General features: G+C 35.3%; 1 long non-coding RNA gene across 7 annotated transcripts in view; it reads left to right on the forward strand.

Annotated features, from left to right (window-relative positions):
* The window catches only part of LOC147366889 (uncharacterized), a 1,020,561-nt gene that overhangs the window by 984,227 nt on the left and 16,239 nt on the right, over positions 1-20,095 (forward strand). For 2 of the 7 annotated variants that reach the window (XR_015169118.1, XR_015169102.1), the window contains one exon: positions 5,168-5,282. The exons of 3 other annotated variants lie outside the window; for them this stretch is intronic. This is a non-coding gene — a long non-coding RNA (uncharacterized LOC147366889). Of the gene's footprint in view, positions 1-5,167; positions 5,283-13,089; positions 13,695-20,095 lie in introns of those variants that run through there. 2 more of the 7 variants (XR_015169104.1, XR_015169111.1) reach the window with 2 other exon arrangements.

The following is a 20,095-nucleotide window of genomic DNA, read 5'->3' on the forward strand; positions in this document are numbered from 1 at the left end:
GCAACTGATTTCTGTATACTAATTTTCTATCCTGCAACTTTAGCAAATTCAATGATGAGTTGTAGTCATTTTCTGGCTGCATATTTAGAATTTTCTGTGTTTAGTATCATGTCATCTACAAATGGTGGCAGTTTAATTTCTTTATTTCTAATTTGGATTTATTTATTTCTTCTAATTGCTATGGTTAAGACTTCCAATCTATGTTGAAAAAAAAAATGGTGAGAGGGGACATCCTTGTAATATTCCTTATCATAGAGGAAATAATTCAGCTATTCACCAATGACTATGATTTTATCTGTGGGATTGCCATATACAGCCTTTTTATGTTAAGATGTATTTCCTTAATAGCCATTTTGTTGAGACTTTTTATCATGACTAGATGTTAAATTTTGTCAAAAGATTTTTATGAATCTATTGAGATTTTTATTCTTTAGTTTGTTAATATTATATATAGAATTTATCATTTTGCATATGTTGAACCATCCTTGGGTCCATGGGACAAATGCCTCTTGATTATGGTGTATGATCCTTTTAAAGTATTATTGCATTTAATTTACTAATATTTTGTTGAGGATTTTTGCATCTGTGTCATCAGTGATATTGGTCTGTAATTTTATTTATTCTTCATAATAAGTTTGTCTGATTTTCATATCAGAATGATGCTATTTTTGTCAGATAAGTTCAGAATTATTCCTTCCTCTACAATTTTTGGGAATGATTTGAGAAATATAGGTGTTAACTATTCTCTAAATGTTTGGTATAATTCACTTGTGAAGCCATCTGGTCCTGGCTTGTTTGTTGGGAGTTTTTAAATTACTGAAGAAATTTCACTACTGGTAATTGGTGTGGTCTATTTCTCTTTCTTCTTAGTTCAGTTTTACACCTGGAAATGTGTCCATTTCTACTAGGTTGTCAGTTTTATTGAAGGTATAATTGTTCATTGTAATCTCTTAAGATCTTTCATGTTTCTGTGATGTTGATTATAATCTCTCCTTTTTCATTTCTGAAATCTGTTCATCTAATCTTCTCCCAAGTTCTTGAGGCATATGTATAATCATTACCTTGAAATCTTTATTAAACATATAGCTTCTCTTCCCTTCTCTTAGTTCTTTTTCTGGGCTTTTATCTCAGTCCTTCATTTGGAACGTATTCCTTGTCACTTCATTTTGCCTTATATGCTGTTTTTGTTTCTAGGTATTCAGAGGTTTATGATTCCTAACCTTGAAGAAGTACATTTTTCTAGAGGATATCATATGTATCTCCACAGTGTACTTCTATTTAGTCACCAGAGCTATACGCTTTAGCTGTGCACCCTATGTGGCTGCATGGATCCTCCTCTTGTAGCAGTCTGTGTACTATAAGTGGTCTGGTATGTGTTCCAGGCCCCCAGTCTGTTTGGTTGCCAGGCCCTTGTGCTGAGGCTGCCAGCTGCTGGTGCACAAGGCCAGGTTGTTAGATAACTTGTTGCAGAGCCCCAAGCGTCCTAGGTCTATTGTTGGTCCACTGGTAGGCAGAGCTGAGTCCTGGGATAGATAGTTGCAAAGCTGGGTTTCCTGGATTCCGTGTTGGCCTGTTTTTGTGTGAGGCCAGTACCTTAAATGGTATGTATGGGATCTTTGAGTGTCCAGAGCTCATGTTGATCTACTGTTGGATGGGTCTGGATCCTGGGGCAGCTGACCTTGGGGTCCAAGGTGTTTTGAAGCTGGTATGTGGTTCCTGGTGGGTGAGGTTGGGGCCCAGGGGGAGTGTTCACAGGCTGGTGTTTGCCTGCTGATGGATGGAGCCAGAGCTCAAGAGGTCTCTGCGCTAGTGCTGACCAGCAGGAGTGTGGGATGGGTGCTGACATGGAAGGTTGCAGCACAGCGTTGGTCCTGGAAATGGTGTCTACCTGCTCATGCTGGTGCTCTTACATAGTTGATCCTGGAGCTGTGCCTACCTATTGGTGATGAGACTGGTCCTGGAGCTAGTACTGGCTCACTGGTGGGTGTAGACAGGTCCTGTGGTCTCTGGCTGCAGGGCCCAGGGATACCCAGAGTTGGTGGTGGCCCTCTGGTGAATGGACCAGAACCCTCAGAGCCCTGGGCCTTATGCTTGCCAACTGGTGAATAGTGCTTGGTCCCAGGGTCTCTGATGCAGGATCCTGGGGGTTCTGGGGCTAGTGCCCATGCACTGGTATATAGGGTCAGGTCCTTGGCCCTGTTATGGAAAGAGAGAGTTCTTGGTGCCACTGTGGACTCAGGTGGTCCTACAGCATCTGGCTTGCTGATGGGTAGGACTGTTTCCCCATCCAGCAATTTGCTAGTCTTGAGGTATCCCAGAACTGGTTCTGACAGGTCAGTGGATAAGGCTGCATTCCATCCAGGGGAAAAAAAATCCAAAATATCCTTTGTCAGCACCGGTATTCTCTTGGGAGAACTAGCTCCAAAAATGGCTGCCTCCAGTGCCTATGTCCCCAAGGTGAGCTCTAGTTGCCTCTTGCCTCTCTAGGTGGCTTCCCAAAATCAGCACATGGTCAGACCCAGGCTCCTTTCAGATTATTGCTTTTGCCCTTGGTCCCAGAGCATGTGAGATTCTGTATGTGTCTTTAAGAGTAGAGTAGAGTTTCTTTTCCCGACATCCCTCTGTCTCCCAAAAGTAATCCCTGCTAGCCCTTATAGCCAAATTGTCCAGAAGTATTGTCTTCTTGCTACAGGACCACCAACCAGGGAATTCAAATGTGGGGCGCATACCTTTTGTCCTTGGAGAGAACTTTTGAAATTTTAATTATCTTCCTATTTGCAGATTTCCCACCCATGTTTATGAGATTTCACTATATTGCATCTCAGCCCCTCCTACCTGCTTCACTGTGGTTCCTCTATAATTTTGGATGCAGAAGATCTTTTCTGGTCCTCTAGTCTTTCTCATCAGTATTTTCTCTGTAAATAGTTGTAATTTTGTTGTGCCCATGGAAGGAAGTGGGTTCAGGGTCTTCCTACTCCACTATATTGGCTATTCCCTTCTGCTACTTGTCAGTACATGAATATTTGGAGACAATTTTCCATGAGTCTCTTAGGATTTTGCATGTATACAAAGGTACCAAGTGTTTTATTATATAAGATCTTTCAAAGTATTATGTGGATAACAACCTTGGGAAGTAGAATGTCCTGTCAGAGCAGAGGGCAAGTTTGTGTGTTGTCCAATAAAATCAAAATAATATCTACTTCTGGGATAAAGGACAGTCATATTTACTGTAGCTTTTATTAAAGGTTGAAGTTTCCTAAGCTCAGAGTCCTTTTTTATTGTAACACACTATATGTTCTGGGTTCTCTTGGCTCTTACTGTATTGCCTGTGGGAACTGAGGCTTGGAAAATCTGTGAGAATGACTCGATCATGCCACCCTAGCAACCTTGAACATTTCTATGTAGACCACAAAGGCAAGACCTGACTGTAGCTTTTCTAAGTCTTTGCAGAATGCCCTGTGATCCTCCTGCAACATGAGATCATTTGATGTTTGTGGATAGCTATTATAAGGTTATTTTCTACTTGTTTCCCATTTCCCCGGGATACTGTCATGACACAATTTTTCCCTAGTCTTCTGGTTTCTCATGAGCTGTGAGACTGTCTGCTTTGTCTCTTTAGGGTAATACTGCAGGCTCAGGCTCTTAGATTGCTTAGCATGACATTAGCTGCTCTGCAAAAATGTCTCCTAACACTCTCTCTAAGGGACAGATAGAATAGAAGCAGGCACCTTTACTTCTCTTTGTTTTTGCTATTTATGTAAGTAACAAACACTGATAATCTAAAAAAATGACTTTCTTTTCTTTACTGGATCAGTTTTTCAGCCTTGCATTGGTAAGGAATTAGTACAGGAAAATTATATTCTGGCTACTTCTATTTCTGTGAATAATAATTGTTCTTTTTCTTTGATCCAGAAGATTTGTGTCATCTACCAGCATCCAATAAACTGTGACAGGCATAATAGTTAGCTTGCAAAAAGTGTAAAATACCAGATCTTTCAGAGTTCTTGACAACGATAGTGGCAGAATTGTGTCACATATATAAGCCCAGTTGGATGATGGCTGGGAAGACATGATTGTATATATAGCGTGAGTTCCCACCCAACAGCATCTACCATATAAAGCTAAACTCTTAAAAACAACAGACAAAATCCATATAGAGGCCTAATTTTAACTATTTGTATGTTTAAGGCATAGAGTAAATTCGTAATTCTTGCTATAGTCTCCTTAGCAAACCTACTAGTTTACTTATCTCCTTGCTTGCCATTTTTTTCTTCTTAATACAGAAATCCTACTTAAACTGCATAAATAGTTGACTGTTTGCAATGAACAGAATCTAGAGGGGATCAGGAAATATGTTTCAGAGCAGTTAAAAACACGTTGGTTTCTTTCCTCTATACATAGGAAGTCATTTTCTGTTGAAGTCGGGAGCACTTAAACTGTTTTGAGATTTAAAAATACAGATGTTAGAAAAAGTTATTAGTTTAAAAAATGATCCTTTTAGGAGTTGAATGTTCTTCAGTGCTAATTATAACTTTTAATGATTGTAAAGTGCCCTGGGAGACTTTAATGAAGATTGTAAGACTACATTTCTACTGTAAATTTCCCTTTCCTAAGCACAGAATAAGGATAAAGAAAATGTGTTTGAACACCCAAAGGACAGAGTTAGTTGTATAAAGTTCACTAAATGTTAACACTTGCCTAGTGACCCAGGAGTCATATAAGGGAATTACAGACACATGTTCTGAGAAATCTTTGGCAAAATTAGTTCTCTGGAGTTTAAAAAAAAATGGACTGAGAGAAATTTAAACAATGATATCACTTGCTTAGCCTATAATAGACGTTACTTAAGTCAAAGTACTGGGGAAAGACACTATAATTTGTGATTCTATTAGGGCAACTTCCTGCTTGTTTCTAATTGACTTGCTGAAAATTCTGTGGCTTGCCAGCAATACACATCTAAATGAAAATTGTTCACAAAATCTCAAAAGCCAGGGTCATTGGCATTGTAAGTTATGAGTTATATAATTAGTAGTCAAAGTACTGTTCCCCAAAAACATTATTTCTGGACTTGAAATACTTTATCTGAATTGATTCATACATGGTTCATTTGTACTCAATCACTTAACATTTCCCTCTCCAATTCTTTGCTTTCTTGTGGTTGCTGCAGTTCAAGAGGCTAAGTGGTGCCATTTCTCTTAATTCTCATCAGATGTGTGCATCATGTTATAGATAGAAGACTAAAGTATTCTCCTCTTTGGACCTAGAGCAAGGCCTTTTACAGGGTAAGTTATGTCTTCTACAGAATTAAATGGTTTATAAAATTAGGTAATTTATCTCCACAACTGATCACTTCAAGTAAGTAATGTTTACTTCCTGCTTTATTTCACCAGATACTTAAGATTGCAGATGGTGTTTTGACTTTTTAAAATATCCTTAGGATATCCCAAATAATTTTCTGAGTTCTTTCCTATTTTTAATTTTAAATCTATAAAATTATATTGGAATTTTTTTGTAAAAGGAAAACACAATTTAGGGATGTGTCAAATGGTTTTCATGATAAATATATTACATATTCAAATATTAATTTATCTTTGAATCCTCATAGCAATTAAAGTCCAAACTGAATGTGATCACTAAATCTCTTTAAGTGACTTTATCTTTAACAAGAGCCTTGGTCTTATTATTGTAAGCATTTTTAGGCATTTTGTCAATTTTCCAAATCAAACCAACAGTTTGAACACCTAAAATAACAATATAACAATGGTCATAACTTAATGAAACCTAATTGTCAGGAACTTTTCTAAAGCCCATTCCATATTCCTGGGCATATATCCAGAGTAAACTATAATTTGAAAAGATTCACACACCCAAGTGTTCAAAGCAGTATTTACAATAGCCAAGACATGGGGAGCAACCCAAATGTTCATTAACAGATGACTGGATAAAGAAAATGTAGTGTATATATATAAACACATACAATGGAATAGTACTCAGGCATAGAAAATGAAATAGTGTCATTTGCAGCAATATGGATGGGTCAAGAGATTGTCATACTAAGTGAAGTAAGTCAGATAGAGAAAGACAAATACCATATGTTACCACTTATATGTGGAATCTAAAATAGGGCACGTGTGTGTGTCCTTAGTCTGTGCAGTTCTATGGACTGTGGCCTGCCAGGCTCCTATGTCCATGGGGTTCTCCAGGCAAGAATACTGGAGTGGGTTGCCATGCCCTCCTCCAGGGGATCTTCCCAACACAGGGATCAAACCCACATCTCTTATGTCTCCTGCATTGGCAGGCAGGATCTTTTACTACTAGCACCACCTGGGAATATGACACAAATGTACTTAATTACAAAGCAGAAATAGACTCACAGGCATAGAAAACAAATTTATGGTTACCAAAGGGGAAAAGAGGTAGGGTAAATTAGGAGTTTGAGATTAGCAGATACAAATTTCTATATATATATAAAATTAATACACAACAAGGACCTACTGTATAGCACAAGGGACTATATTCAATATCCTATAAAAAACATAATGGAAAGGAGTATGAAAAAGAATATATAATATATGTATACATATAACTGAATCACTTTGCTGTATTACACCAGAAACTAGCACAACATTATCAATCAACTGCAATATATTGAGAAAAGACATTAATGATAAAGTATGAAAATTTAGATTTTTATATACTTCAACAATTCATTGATACAATTAATTTCAAAAACATCTGAAATAATATCTGGGTAGCTATCCATGGACTCTATAGGATAATTTTATCACTAAGTATGTGGTCTATGATAGACAAGTTTTTCATAAAATGTTCATCATGCCAATATAATGAAAACCAGGAAGATAGTATAATGAGAGCTGTATGCTATTGAATTGCTCTATTTCTTTTTCATTTTTTTCTTTTTGCTTTTTGAGAATAAGTTTGGAGAATTGTGGCTATTTATTAGGGGTAAACGTTGGTATTGTATTATTAGGCTAATGTGTAGACAACTCTACGTAGAAATGGTAGGCTTACATGAGAAACTGAACAAAGATAAAAAACTATTAACCCAATTAAATATAATTGATTTAGATTATTCTTTAATGATAGGTTTGTAAACAATATTTACACAGATTAAGACAACTATTTTATTATTTTATTCCTCTTGAAATTCTGACATGATTTTATACCTTGCTCTGCTGCTGCTTCTGCTGCTAAGTCACTTCAGTCATGTCCGACTCTGTGCGACCCCATAGACGGCAGCCCACCAGGCTCTCCCGTCCCTGGGATTCTCCAGGCAAGAATACTGGAGTGGGTTGCCATTTCCTTCTCCAATGCATGAAAGTGAAAAGTGAAAGTGAAGTCGCTCAGTCGTGTCCGACTCGTAGCGACACCATGGACTGCAGCCTACCAGGCTCCTCCATCCATGGGATTTTCCAGGCAAGAGTACTGGAGTGGGGTGCCATTGCCTTCTCCAATACCTTGCTCTAGATAAACTTAAATTTTGTTTTCAAATTTTTTTCAAGTTAAACACTCTGGCACATCATCAGTTTTCAGAAAATTTTATGGATAATCATAGAATTCAAGACTAAGAAATCTATGAAATATTATTTTTATGATGAAAACTTTTGTTTCCTGAAAGCTTCTATTCAGTACCTACTGTACCATATTCCATGATAATGAACACCTAGAATTTCTAGACAATGGTCTAAAGGAATATTTCATTTTTCATTATATAAAGGGCATTTCTATACTTTTCCTTCTTTCCCATAGTTTTTTTCCTTTACCTTCTTCAGAACTCCAAAGGTTTTTTGTTTTTTTTTTTTCCATTGACTTGTTTAATTGTTGAGTTTTTTGGGCTATGTTTTTGTGTTGTTTTTACCTCTCATAAACTTTATTCCACCTACATGTGCTAAGTCAAAACTAGATTCCATTCTAGAAAGTTGATAGCATCCTTGTAGTTCATTGTGGGTTTTTTAGGTTTTCACATTTATCAGAAAAGCATTTACATGTATATAGTACTATATATATACAATAGATAACCAACAAGGCCCTACTGTGTAGCACAGAGAAGTATACTCAGTATCTTGTAATACCTATAATGGAAGATAATGCAAAACAATACATATATATGTATGAGTATAGATATAGATAGCTGAATCACCTTGCATGTTTGAAACTAACACAACTTTGTAAATCAACTGTATTTCAGTAAAAATTAAAAAGAAAGCATTTACAAGTAAATAAATTTTACTTCGTGAAATTCACCATGCATAAGAGCATAACTTGATGCATTTTTAAAGACTCCCTTGTCCTCTGGAGTAGAACAAAATAAAATGAGGAATAGAGAGAAACAGCCCTAATCACATTCAGATGACTAGAAGGAAACCCTCCTCTCTTTGTACTCAGAATCTAAAGGCAGAGAAAAGTAGTTTAACATCAATTATGTTAATCAGTTTAACATTTTTTCTTTTTTTCTGGAATGGGCTGGACTTGATAGGCTTAAGATAAAAATGATGATATTTCGTTATTTTCAAATGTGCTCTCTCTGATTTTAACTGTCTCTACTCCTAAACATGTCTCAACTCCTAATCACATTTCTGTGATTAGAAAAAAAAAAAAAAATTGTATTTACTTATTAAAGCATCCAGTTGAATCATACATTTTTTTTGTAAAACTCATTCTTACATACCAAACCACTAACTGCACCATTTCTCAACTCGGTTCTCTCCTTTGGTTCAGAAATCATCAGTGGCAAAAGAAGAATGGGCAATTCCCAATACTTCCTTTCCACTTTTTTCCCTGCCTCTAATCCTTACCATACCTGGTATCCTTCCATTTCCTTTTATGTTAGCACATGCTGACTTCTGTTGCCACAATGTTTACTCTCTAGTAATCCAAAAATTTGAAGGAAAATGTTGCTTTGAACCTCTTACACTAGTGCTGTTGATGTATGACAAAACCAGTACAATATTGTAAAGTAGCCTCCAATTAAATCAATTTAAATTTTAAAAAAAATCCATATTTCACACACAAAAAAGAAAACAAACAAACAAAAAAATGATCACTTCAATTACTAAATTTTTTCCAGGCCTATGAAATTCATTTACTTCTTTTCTCTTTTTCTTCATTTTTTTCTCTATATTCTCATTTTTACCATGGAAACAGTAACCTTACTTTACCTACATCAGTGGACTATTGCCTAGTCCCACTATTCAATATTGTTGGAGTGCTTTGAACCCTTTAAAGACTTTAGAACGTTGACATGGATTTTTTATGTCTCACCAATGTACATAGTTCTTGTTTTCGCAGATAATGTCTCATCATATTATAATTTAAGTTACTGCTAGTTTTGCATTCTTTCCTACATTGGATTATAATACTTAGTTCTCATCAACAGCAAGTAATGAAACCTGAAAAATGTGAATTAATGTTATATGATCATCCTGTTTAAGAGTAGTGGAGAATATCTCATGTAAAACCCATTGCCCTACATATAAGCCAAAGGTAGAAATAAGATCAGGAAAGTGTATTCCATGAAAGCCAAAAAACAGACAATTATATGTTGAGAAAAGTTAGCTCTACATCAGAAGTGCATAGGATGTGAAGAAGGTTTATGTAATAGGTGTTCATATATACAAATATTTGTGGATAATTGAAAAAAGCCTTTTCAGGGTTTTTGTTCAGTAGTGTGATAAAATGGGGAATAAAAATTGAAACAATCTGCCCATTAGTTTATATTGACTTTAGTATAAATGAAATTATTATTTTTTAAACCCAAACAAATCCTTATTTAATAGTTTAAACAGCCATTCCCAGTACTTTAGAAACTTGGGTCTCATCTCCATTTTATTACAGTGCCTGGTACTTTTAAAAATCTCTATTGATTTTTCCAATTTTATAAACTGAAGGAATAAAAAGTTCACTTTACAAAGTTCCCTTCAGGTGATTACAGATATCTTAGTGCGTCCCAAAATCTGATTTAAGAACTTAGTATGTAAAACACTGAAAGTAAAATGATAAAATTATTTGTTTCTATTTTCTTTCAAATGTTTCTTAAGTCAATTTTTTTGCTTTCTTTTTTTTTTTTTTTCAAATATGTATTTGCAGTGAAACAACAATTCTGAAGGTGGCCTTTCATCTGTGGTTTGAAAACATATAATACAAGGAAGCTTAATAATTCAACAAAGCAGAAAATAACCCATTCATTCTCACAGAAAAGGAAAACAACAAATTTTAGTGAGGGAAGTTTTTCTTTCAGGAAGCTATCAGAAATCCTTACTTGTTGACAAAACTTTTCTAATTCATTGGCAGCTTTCTTAAATTAATCTGATATCATGTGATAGCAAAGAACCACCTACAGAATTATAGATTCTAGAATATTACATATTTGTATATGTAAATATATGGAATTTTATCTTCTTAATACAGACTATAAACTCACTTAATATAGTGCCATTGCTTTGGTTTTATAGTCTTTATCATGAAACTGCCTTGTACTAGGATGAATGCCTCATATATCTGAGCAGTTAAATAGATGGGCTGCTTCATCTTGACCTTTGGAGAGTCTATATTGAGTTGGGGGCTCATTTCATTGCTTTTACCATTTACGATGCTGTCTTCCAATGGCAAGGGTGTTTCAAATGTTTTCTAATCAAGCATGTACCTTTACTGAAAGGTCAGAATACTAAAATGCTATCTATCAGGGATTGAAATTATGTTTCATCTCTCCCATATAAGAAATTCTAATTAGAAATGCACTATATTCATTCCCTTGGGTCAAAGATGGCCATGAATATCACATCACTGAATTGAGGACTATAGCACGTACACATACACAGTAAGCAACATATTCTCTAGACCTTTGTTGACAGTATCACTTCTCTCAGTGTTTTGTATTTTTTTTTTTTTTTCATGGACTTGGAAATACTCTTTCAGATTGTTCTGCAGAGGGTCCTTACTGCACTGAGCTACAAAAACAAAACCAAAAGAACATTATGTTATTTTGTGGATCCACTCAGGAGCTCATTTCCCCAAAGAGACATGCCAATCTACCATTCTATTCAATTTCACAAAATAATAACAACAACAAAATCTGAGCAGTAGTGTGGTGTGTGTGTGTATACATACACACCCTACAAGCCAAGAAAAGCAAATCCTCAGCCTTGAAAGGAGGTTGATCAAAACACAGTCTTGGACTAATCAAGGCAGAGGAAACATTTAGAAGGCAAAATGACACAGGTAGTAAACAGAACGATAAACTTGTGCAAGCATAAAGGAATCACAGATTTCTTTACTTATAGCTATTTATAATACATAAGCCTAACTGTTTTCACTTGACTGAATTTTGGAGATCTTGTCGTAGATTCTATACCTGCCACATTATTAATATTATTCATAAAATATTTTCTTCTGTAGCTCTACCACAGTTTGTTCAGCCTCACCTTACTGATGAATATGTCTGTTGTTTCAAATTTTACTATTTTAGAAACAGGAAATATTGTATATGCGTATGTGTGTGTTCACACACATTTGCATCCTTATGCCTGTATTTGTGTAAGATACATTTACAAAATTAGATTTGCTGGGTGAACCTTTACATGATGACCTAAAAATGTGCGAAAAATTACACATTTCCTTCTGCAACACTGCAACAATTTAGGTTTCAATTGATAATTAATGAATGCCTATTTCTTGCACTTTGGCTGCTTATGTCTACTATCAATTTGATCTTTGTCAGTATCTTAGGAGAAAATTATTAGCATGCCATTTGTATACACACACACATGCATGCACACGGACACCCACTATTGTGCTTTGTAGGAAAGCAAATTTTTCTTCCAATGCAAAACTATTTACTGTCTACAAGTTTACTGTCCCAAGTTATGAGGTTCTACTTCTATTCATTAACTTTGAGCTACCCTGTAACTTTCAGTTTTGTAAGTTATAGGTAACTGAGAGATATGTAAATTCTGTCCTGTCTATTAATGATTTTATTGACTTACCATTGCCAAAAATTACCTTTGTCTCAATAATCCTTTATTCCATATTAATTTGAGCTCTTTTTACTTTTTCTTTGAATCAGTTACAATATCTGCCTAGTTCTGTCATATCATTGAGTGAGACAAATGCTTTAACCTGGTTCATATTTATAATTTTATGTGAGTCATGATTTTACCTTCCTATAAAAATTACATTTTAAGAGTATACAGATATAAAGATATGCCATGTAGTGTATATGTGTGAGTATACTTGTATCATACATATCTACCTATGTATATATGTATGTATATTTTAATATGTATATTTTAATCATTTATGTCAAAGAAACATTGCACTGGATGAAATTAAACAGACCAGGAAGACTTTATTTAAGATTATTGCAGTAGGGATCAAGTCTATTGGGCAAGGGATTTAACTCAACTCCATTGAAACAAGAGGTTCAGTTCAGTTCAGTTCAGTCGCTCAGTCATGTCTGACTCTTTGTGACCCCATGAATCACAGCACGCCAGGCCTCCCTGTCCATCACCAACTCCTGGAGTTCACCCAAAACAAGAGGTTAGAGCGCTTTAAAGTGCTGGAGCAAGACAATGAGAGTACTGCAGGGTGGACATTAGAGGAAAATTTGGTTTTAGGGTGATTGATGGGTGATTATGCCCATCTTTGTTTGCAAATCTGTGTTCATTGAAGTGAGGCCCCCTACCTACCCACAGAGACTAGGACAGAGAGGCTCTCATTTTATTGATGGTTAAATTTCAGTGGGAATACTCCTTGAGAGTATTCCTCAGGTATGAAACTCATGAGAGACTGGAAGAAATTTTACATCTCAAAGGAGCAAGGAAAATTTTATGCAGTGATTTTTCTAGAGTAAATGCTCTAGGAGATGGGAAGGTGAGAACCTAGAGTCAGGAAGATGTGCTTAGCTGCTCAATCATGTCTGACTCTTTGCAACTCATGGAGTGTGGCCTACCAGGCTCCTCTGTCCATGGGTTTTACAGGTGAGAATAATGAAGTGGGTTGCCATTTCCTCCTCAAAGGGATCTCCCCAACCCGAGGATCAAACCCACATCTCCTGTGTCTCCTGCATTGCAGGTGGATTCTTTATCCACTGAGCCTTCAGAGAAGCCCCCAGAGTCAAGAGAAGCCTGCCTGAAGTTTGTTAAGCTGAGGAAAACACTAAGCCACAGTTGGTCATTTGTCATGTTTCACAGAAAAAGCTAATAATAAATGTTATTTTTGACATAACCCTGATTTTATTTTTCAGCGCTCCCCTGTCTTGCTAACATTTGTCATTCTCTTCCACTGCCCAACATTTGACATTCATTTCTGCATCTCCTATCAACAAATCTGATAGTGCATGCATGCTAAATCTCTTTAGTTATATTCAATTCTTGTGACCCCATGGACTGTAGCCTGCCAAGCTCCTCTGTCCATGGGATTCTCCAAGCAAGAATACTGGAGTGGGTTGCCATGCCTTCCTCCAGGGGATCTTCCTGACCCAAGGATCAAACCGTGTCTCTTGTATTGGCAGGCAAGGCTCTTTACCACTAGTGCCACCTGGGAAGCCCAAATCTTATAATTCTAATTATTTGCTCTCTCAGCCTTTCATATTTGTAAGTCTTAGCATATTCTGATGGCTGTGTGAGACATACATGTCCATTCCATGATCTAAACCACAATCTCAGCTGGGGTGAACAAGCAGTAGATTATCTCAGAAAGCCTGGCAGCAGGAGCCGTAGCTAACTGCAAGTGGGTATAGAAGCAAAAGTACTAGTTGGTGGAGCCACTGTCCAGGAGGTAGTACCAGTCTTCAGAAATGAATTCAAGGATTATCTGGATTATTTTTAGCATTTCTCTTAGATATATGACCTCCAAAGTTCATTCTTTTTTTTTTTCTTTCTGAAAACTTGTCACTTAGCTCTTTTAATAATTTCTTACCTGCTTCTTCTGTTAGCTAGAGTATGTTTATAGTACTTGCACCTAAAATACCAAGGCTATTCTGCTTAGCAATTGTTTCTACATCAATAATATGATAAAAGCTTTACTCTTTGAGAACGAAAGAAAAAAATCTGTATATCACTACCTTAAGGGAGGTAAATCCAAACATATGCATTGTAATTTTTTGTTGTTGTTTAAGCCAAATGTATGTTAAGTAATATTTTGTGATTCTTGTACTTTTCCAGAATACATTTGTTAACATTGCTTTTACAGTCAAATCCTCTAGTTATATTACTAAGGGAATAACAAAATGCCAGGGTGCCAATTTGAATAGTCCATATTTACTAGTCTGTGAGTTTCTCCAATTTGTTGATATATTTTGAAAATACAAAGAACATGAAATTTTTATCGGAAAGTGAAATTGTTCACGTTGTTGGTTAGCCCTTGGCAGATGAGTACTTCAAGCGAAACTTTAGGCAAGCTTCAGAGTTGTAAATATGAGTAATACTTCTGATGACCCAGCCATTTAGCAATTACTTGGTTTCCTAAAAAGCCAATAGAGAGACTATTTGAAAGGAACGTACTTCTTCCTTAATTTTATTTTAATTACCTAAGTACCTAAGAGGTTTTGAAACATTGACCCATCTATAATACCTAGCTTGAACTCTGTACCACTGTAAAATGCTTCTCTTTGCAGAATTTTTTATTGATTTTATTTTTTTTAGTTTCAGTAAATTTAACATAACATTTACCATTTTAATCATTTGTAAGTGTACAGTTCACTGGCATGAAGTGCATTCATATTGATGTTCCACCATCTTGCAAAACTGAAACACTGCACGTTTTAAACAATATATGAACATTCTCTATTCCATCCAGCCTTTGGTAACCACCATTCTACTTTTTTTATCTGTAAATTTGACTATTTTAAGTATCTGGTTTATGTGGTATTGTACAGTATTTGTCATTTTTAACTGACTTATTTAACTTAGCATAATGTCTAAGGTTCATTCATGTGGTAGCATGTCTCAGAATTTCACTCCCTTTTTAAGTTGAATAATCTTCCACTCCCTACAAACTTTGTTTATACATCCAGTTATCAATGTACACTTGGGTTGCTTCCACTTTTTGTCAATTGTGAATAATGTTTCAAAAATATGGCTATTAAAATATCTGTTCAAGTCCCTGGTTTTAATCCTTTTGTGTGTATACTCAAAGTGAGATTGTTGACTCATATGGTGATTTTATTTTCAGTTTTTGGAGGAACTAACTTGCTGTTTTCCATAGTAGTTGCAACATTTTAAAATATTCTCACTATTAGTGTACAGGGTTCCAATTTTTTTGCATTCTTACTGACATTATATTTTTTTAAATTATAGGCATTCTAATGAGTATGAAGGTGTATCCCTTTGTAGTTTTGATTTGCATTATCCTAATAATTGGTAATGTTAAGCACCTTTTCATAGACTTTTGACTGTTTCTATGTCTTTGAAGAAATGCTTATTTATCTGTGATTTTTTTTTAAAATAAGGTTGTGTTTTGTTGTTATTGTGGGGGTTTATGAGTTATCTATATATTTGGCTGACAATCTGATATACAGTTTAAAAATATTTACTTCCATTCTGTGGGTTGCCTCTTTACTCTGTTCATATTATTCTTTGCACAGAAGTTTTGAATTTTGATGAAGTTCAGGGTGTCTATTTCTTCTTCTGTTGTCCTATACAAGGAATCATTGTCAAGGCCAATGTCATGAGGTTTTTTTCTTACGTTTTCTTTTAAGAGTTTCATAGTTGTAGCTCTTGAGTGTAGGTCTTTGGTCTGTTTGAATGCATTTTTATATATGGTGTAAGTAAGGATCCAGCTTCATACTTTTGCATGTTGATATGCAGTTTTCTCCTGTACCATTTGTTGAAAAGTCCATTCTCTTAATTTTAGAATGAATTTTTCTATTTCTATAAAAATGTCCTTGAGATTTTGATAGGGATTATATTGAGTCTGTAGAGTACTTGAGTAGTATTGACATCTTAACAATATTGACCTAACAGTCAATGAACACGGGGTGGCCTTCCATTTCTTCATGCCTTCTTTAATTTCTTTCAGTATTGTTTTGTAGTTTTCATTTTACAAGTCTTTTGTCATTCTAGTTGATTCCAAAGTATATTATTATTTTTCATGCTAATTAAGATGAATGTTTTATTCACTTTGAGGATAGATATTTAAGCTTATAGAAGTTTTGTGTTACTAAGATGTCATTAAGTAAATGGCAACATTGAAATTTTAATTCAGATACTCTGTTTTCAAATCCAGTTCATTCTCTGTTGCCTTTTAACACTAAATCATGAGGTATTATTAATTTTATATACTAGATGTAAGTATATAAAATGGAAATGTAAGTGGAAATGTAAGTCATCTAGCATCATGAGGACACTAATCATGTAAAGTGCTCCAGAATTCTGTCAATTTGCTATGAAGAAACTTTATGAGAGAATTCTACTAATTATTCTACATAGTCAAACTGTGGAAGCAGAGTGTGAAAACAGAATAAATTAAAAAGCTAACAAATTAACTCTGTGAATAAAATCTGAGGCAACATCTGAAAATGAAGACAGAATTTGAAAGCTAAAATCTAAGCTTTTTAAAGGTAAAACCATTATGACCCTATTGATAAAACTCAAATGTTTTTTTGAACAGTACTATCACATATTATTGCTTTCCTGGTTTGAGATTTTATTAATTATTGATGGAATGAGAACAATTAAAGCTATTGCAAATTTGCAACATCACAATATAATTGATTTTGTTTACCTCAATACTCAAAGTAATAATATGCAGCTCACTAAAACATATTAGAAATGAAATCTTTAAGACTTACCAGAACCTATTTTGACTATTAAAATGTATTTTTACAGTTATCTGTTTTATAAATAGAATATTAATTGCCATCTATGAAACTATCAAATATTTCTGATCTATATTACTGAACATATGGTATGTTTGCCATTGTTTGGTGAGAATTTTCTTAATAAAGCTGGTTGGAAATTAAATTGATTCCAAATTTTGTGAATATTAATATTGTAATGAGTCAGCCTCCTTAAAATCCAAAGACTCTATCTGACTAATAATTGTGTAAAATGAAAAACATAGAAATAATATATCGATTTCATGAGCTGTCCATTCAAGGAACCATACTGACTTCTTTATAATAGCATAAATTGGAAGTTCAAATTTTGAAATAAATTATTACGCCATTATTTAAAACAATGCTGCTGAAAAAGATTGACAGGGTTAAATACTAAAATATATAACTTCAAGTAAAAAAAATTAGAGTAAAATAATATTTTATAAAATAAGATAATCTGTTTATATAAGATTAAAAAAAATACACATCACATACTGTGAATACATACATGAACACAGACTGGAAACAGACCTGAAGGAAACATTCAAAAATATAAATGCTAATTATCTGTATATGTTAAGATTGTAATTAATACTATTTAAAGTAATTTTCTACATTTTAGAAATTTGTTTTTAAAAATCATATGCAAAGATCTAAAATTTTTATGTTTGTAAATTTTATAAGTGAATTCAATATATCTAAAAGTAAGTCTTCCAAATTTTGTCTCAGAAAATCAGAAACTCTTTCATATATTATATATAGCCACCTTACTCTTAAAACAGGAGTTTTCACAGTAAATGAATAAAATGTACATTTTAAAAATAAGGACAAACTTTTAAACAGTGGAAAATGCCAAAAAATCATATGTTTAATCCTCTTTCCTCATCAAAGTATTTCTATTCTATCTTAGTGTTTTTCTGTGAGGTTATTTTGCTCCTTTGGCATTGCCTGTTTTCATACTCCTTCTTTAAATATACTGTTTTTAAGAGATGAGCAGACATTGTGCTATTTATTTTTCACATTGAATACTTTTGCTAATAGTTAATAATTCACCAGTTGTGGTTTCTCTCTGTGGAAGGGGTTTGGGGATTTCCCTAAAGGACTTTTACAGTGGTCCCAGGATTCAGTGTGTTTAAATAGAGGTTTCTTTACCATCCACAGGGACGAGAACTTCTGAATATTTAATAAGGAGAACTGATTAGCTGCAAACTGAAGTAAGCTTTCTTCTTTTCCCTAAATAGCTTTTAAAAGTTTCTTTTTATAATTAATTATCTTTCCTCATGTCATAGTTAAATTTAGGGCCAATTTGAGAAAAAAATAAATTATTATTGGTACTTTTGTGTATGTGGAAAGGGAGATGGAATAGATTACTTAGAAACAATTAAGTGATTTAAAAAAAATTATAGTCCTTGGATATTGTTGAATGAGGCAGGCTTCATTTAGATGGAGTCTGTTACTCCAAAGGCAAGTAGAAAACTGGCTGCTAAGGAAATGACCACAAGCTGGAATTCTGAATTAACTGCCATCCTTAAACTTCTGGAGTAAATGTCTTAAATTTTGTAGTGTTGCACAAATCAAGGCACTTTACAAAATCAGCATGACAGAGCTTGGCAGGAGCTCAGGCACCCTGTGTTTTTCTTGTGGATATGAAAATTCAGGTTCAAGAAAATAACCTGTATTCTTTAGCATTAGCATTCTAAAGGAAAAGAAAGTTTTATTTACAACTTATCTTTGAAATTTAACTGCAAATCTTTATGAGCATAGTCATCATTGTTCCCAAGAAAATATTTTATTTGAGTCAACTGAGACACAGGAAGTTACAGCAATAGTTATTCATTTGCAATTCAGTTCTATCTCAGCATCCAACCTGAAAGACAAAGCATAGGTGACTGCTTGTGTTTGAGAAAAGATGCACTCATCTGAGCAGCTAAAGTGAAAAGTGAAAGTGAAGTCTCTCAGTCGTGTCCAACTCTTTGTGAACCTGTGGACTGTAGCCCACCAGGCTCCTCCATCCATGGAATTTTCCGGGCAAGAGTACTGGAGTGGGCTGCCATTTCCTTCTCCAGGGGATCTTCCTGACCCCAGTCTCCTGCATTGCAGGCAGACGCTCTACCATCTGAGCCACCAGGGAAGCCCTTCTAAGCAGCTGTCCAGAGACCAAATACACAAACTTGATAAAAATCAAACCATCTGTACACAATACAACTCTGACCCACAATCCACAACTATCAATTTTAACAACTGTAGACTTAGAATATTCAGGATTTGGTCCCTAACTACTAGCTTCCCTAATTATCTGCCCTTGTTCCTATTTAGAATCAGTCAAAGAAAACCATATGGTCCCTTACCCAATCTCATGGGATGTCTCCTCTCCAGCTCACAATGCTAACAATTTCAGAACATAAGTGGCTGCTGAGTCGCCTCAGTCATGTCCGACTCTGTGCGACCTAGTAGACGGCAGCCCACCAGGCTCCCCTGTCCCTGGGATTCTCCAGGCAAGAACACTGGAGTGGGTTGCCATTTCCTTCTCCAATGCATGAAAGTGAAAAGTGAAAGTGAAGACGCTCAGTCATATCCAACTTTTAGCAACCCCATGGACTGCAGCCTACCAGGCTCCTCCGTCCAGGAGGAGATTTTTGAGGCAAAAGTACTGGAGTGGGATGCCATTGCCTTGGAGCCTTCCCTTTTATCCACTGTAAAACTTTTACACTATCTTGCCTACATTTAAGTCTCTCTCCGATGCAAATGATAGACATTGACTCCAGCCAGTTCATTGTCCAGTTCTAACCATTGGTGAAAGTAAAAGAAAATGCTATTAATAGAAGCCTCAGTGTTCTATATGTAATCTGGACAAATTTGTTTGGATCAATTTGGATGGTTAATCTGATCCAAGGAAAAGACCCAGATTCTGGGAGCAAATCCACATTGTGTTTGAATAGGTGGTCTTAGCTATGAAGGCAGAGAAGTATCATGTTTTGAGATGTGGGGTAACTGGGGACTTGCCAAAGACATATAGGCTTTACCTGGAGTTAGTTCTCTCTGTATACTTACCTTTTTTGCCTGGCATTCCTATAAGTGTCTGTCTCCTGCCCACATGTCAACACTTTGCACCTCTCTCCTCTACCAAGGAAGGGACTTTTGCCTGCATGCGTGTGCCTGCTTAGTCTCTCAGTCATGTCCAGTTCCTTGTGACCCTATGAACTGGAGCCTGGTAGGCTCCTCTGTCCTTGGCATTCTCCAGGCAAGACTACTAGAGTGGCT

The sequence above is a fragment of the Bos grunniens genome, chromosome 8, assembly GCF_055505025.1.
Source record: "Bos grunniens cultivar Pamir isolate PY7600 chromosome 8, Bosgru_T2T1.0, whole genome shotgun sequence".
Taxonomy (NCBI): domain Eukaryota; kingdom Metazoa; phylum Chordata; class Mammalia; order Artiodactyla; family Bovidae; genus Bos; species Bos grunniens.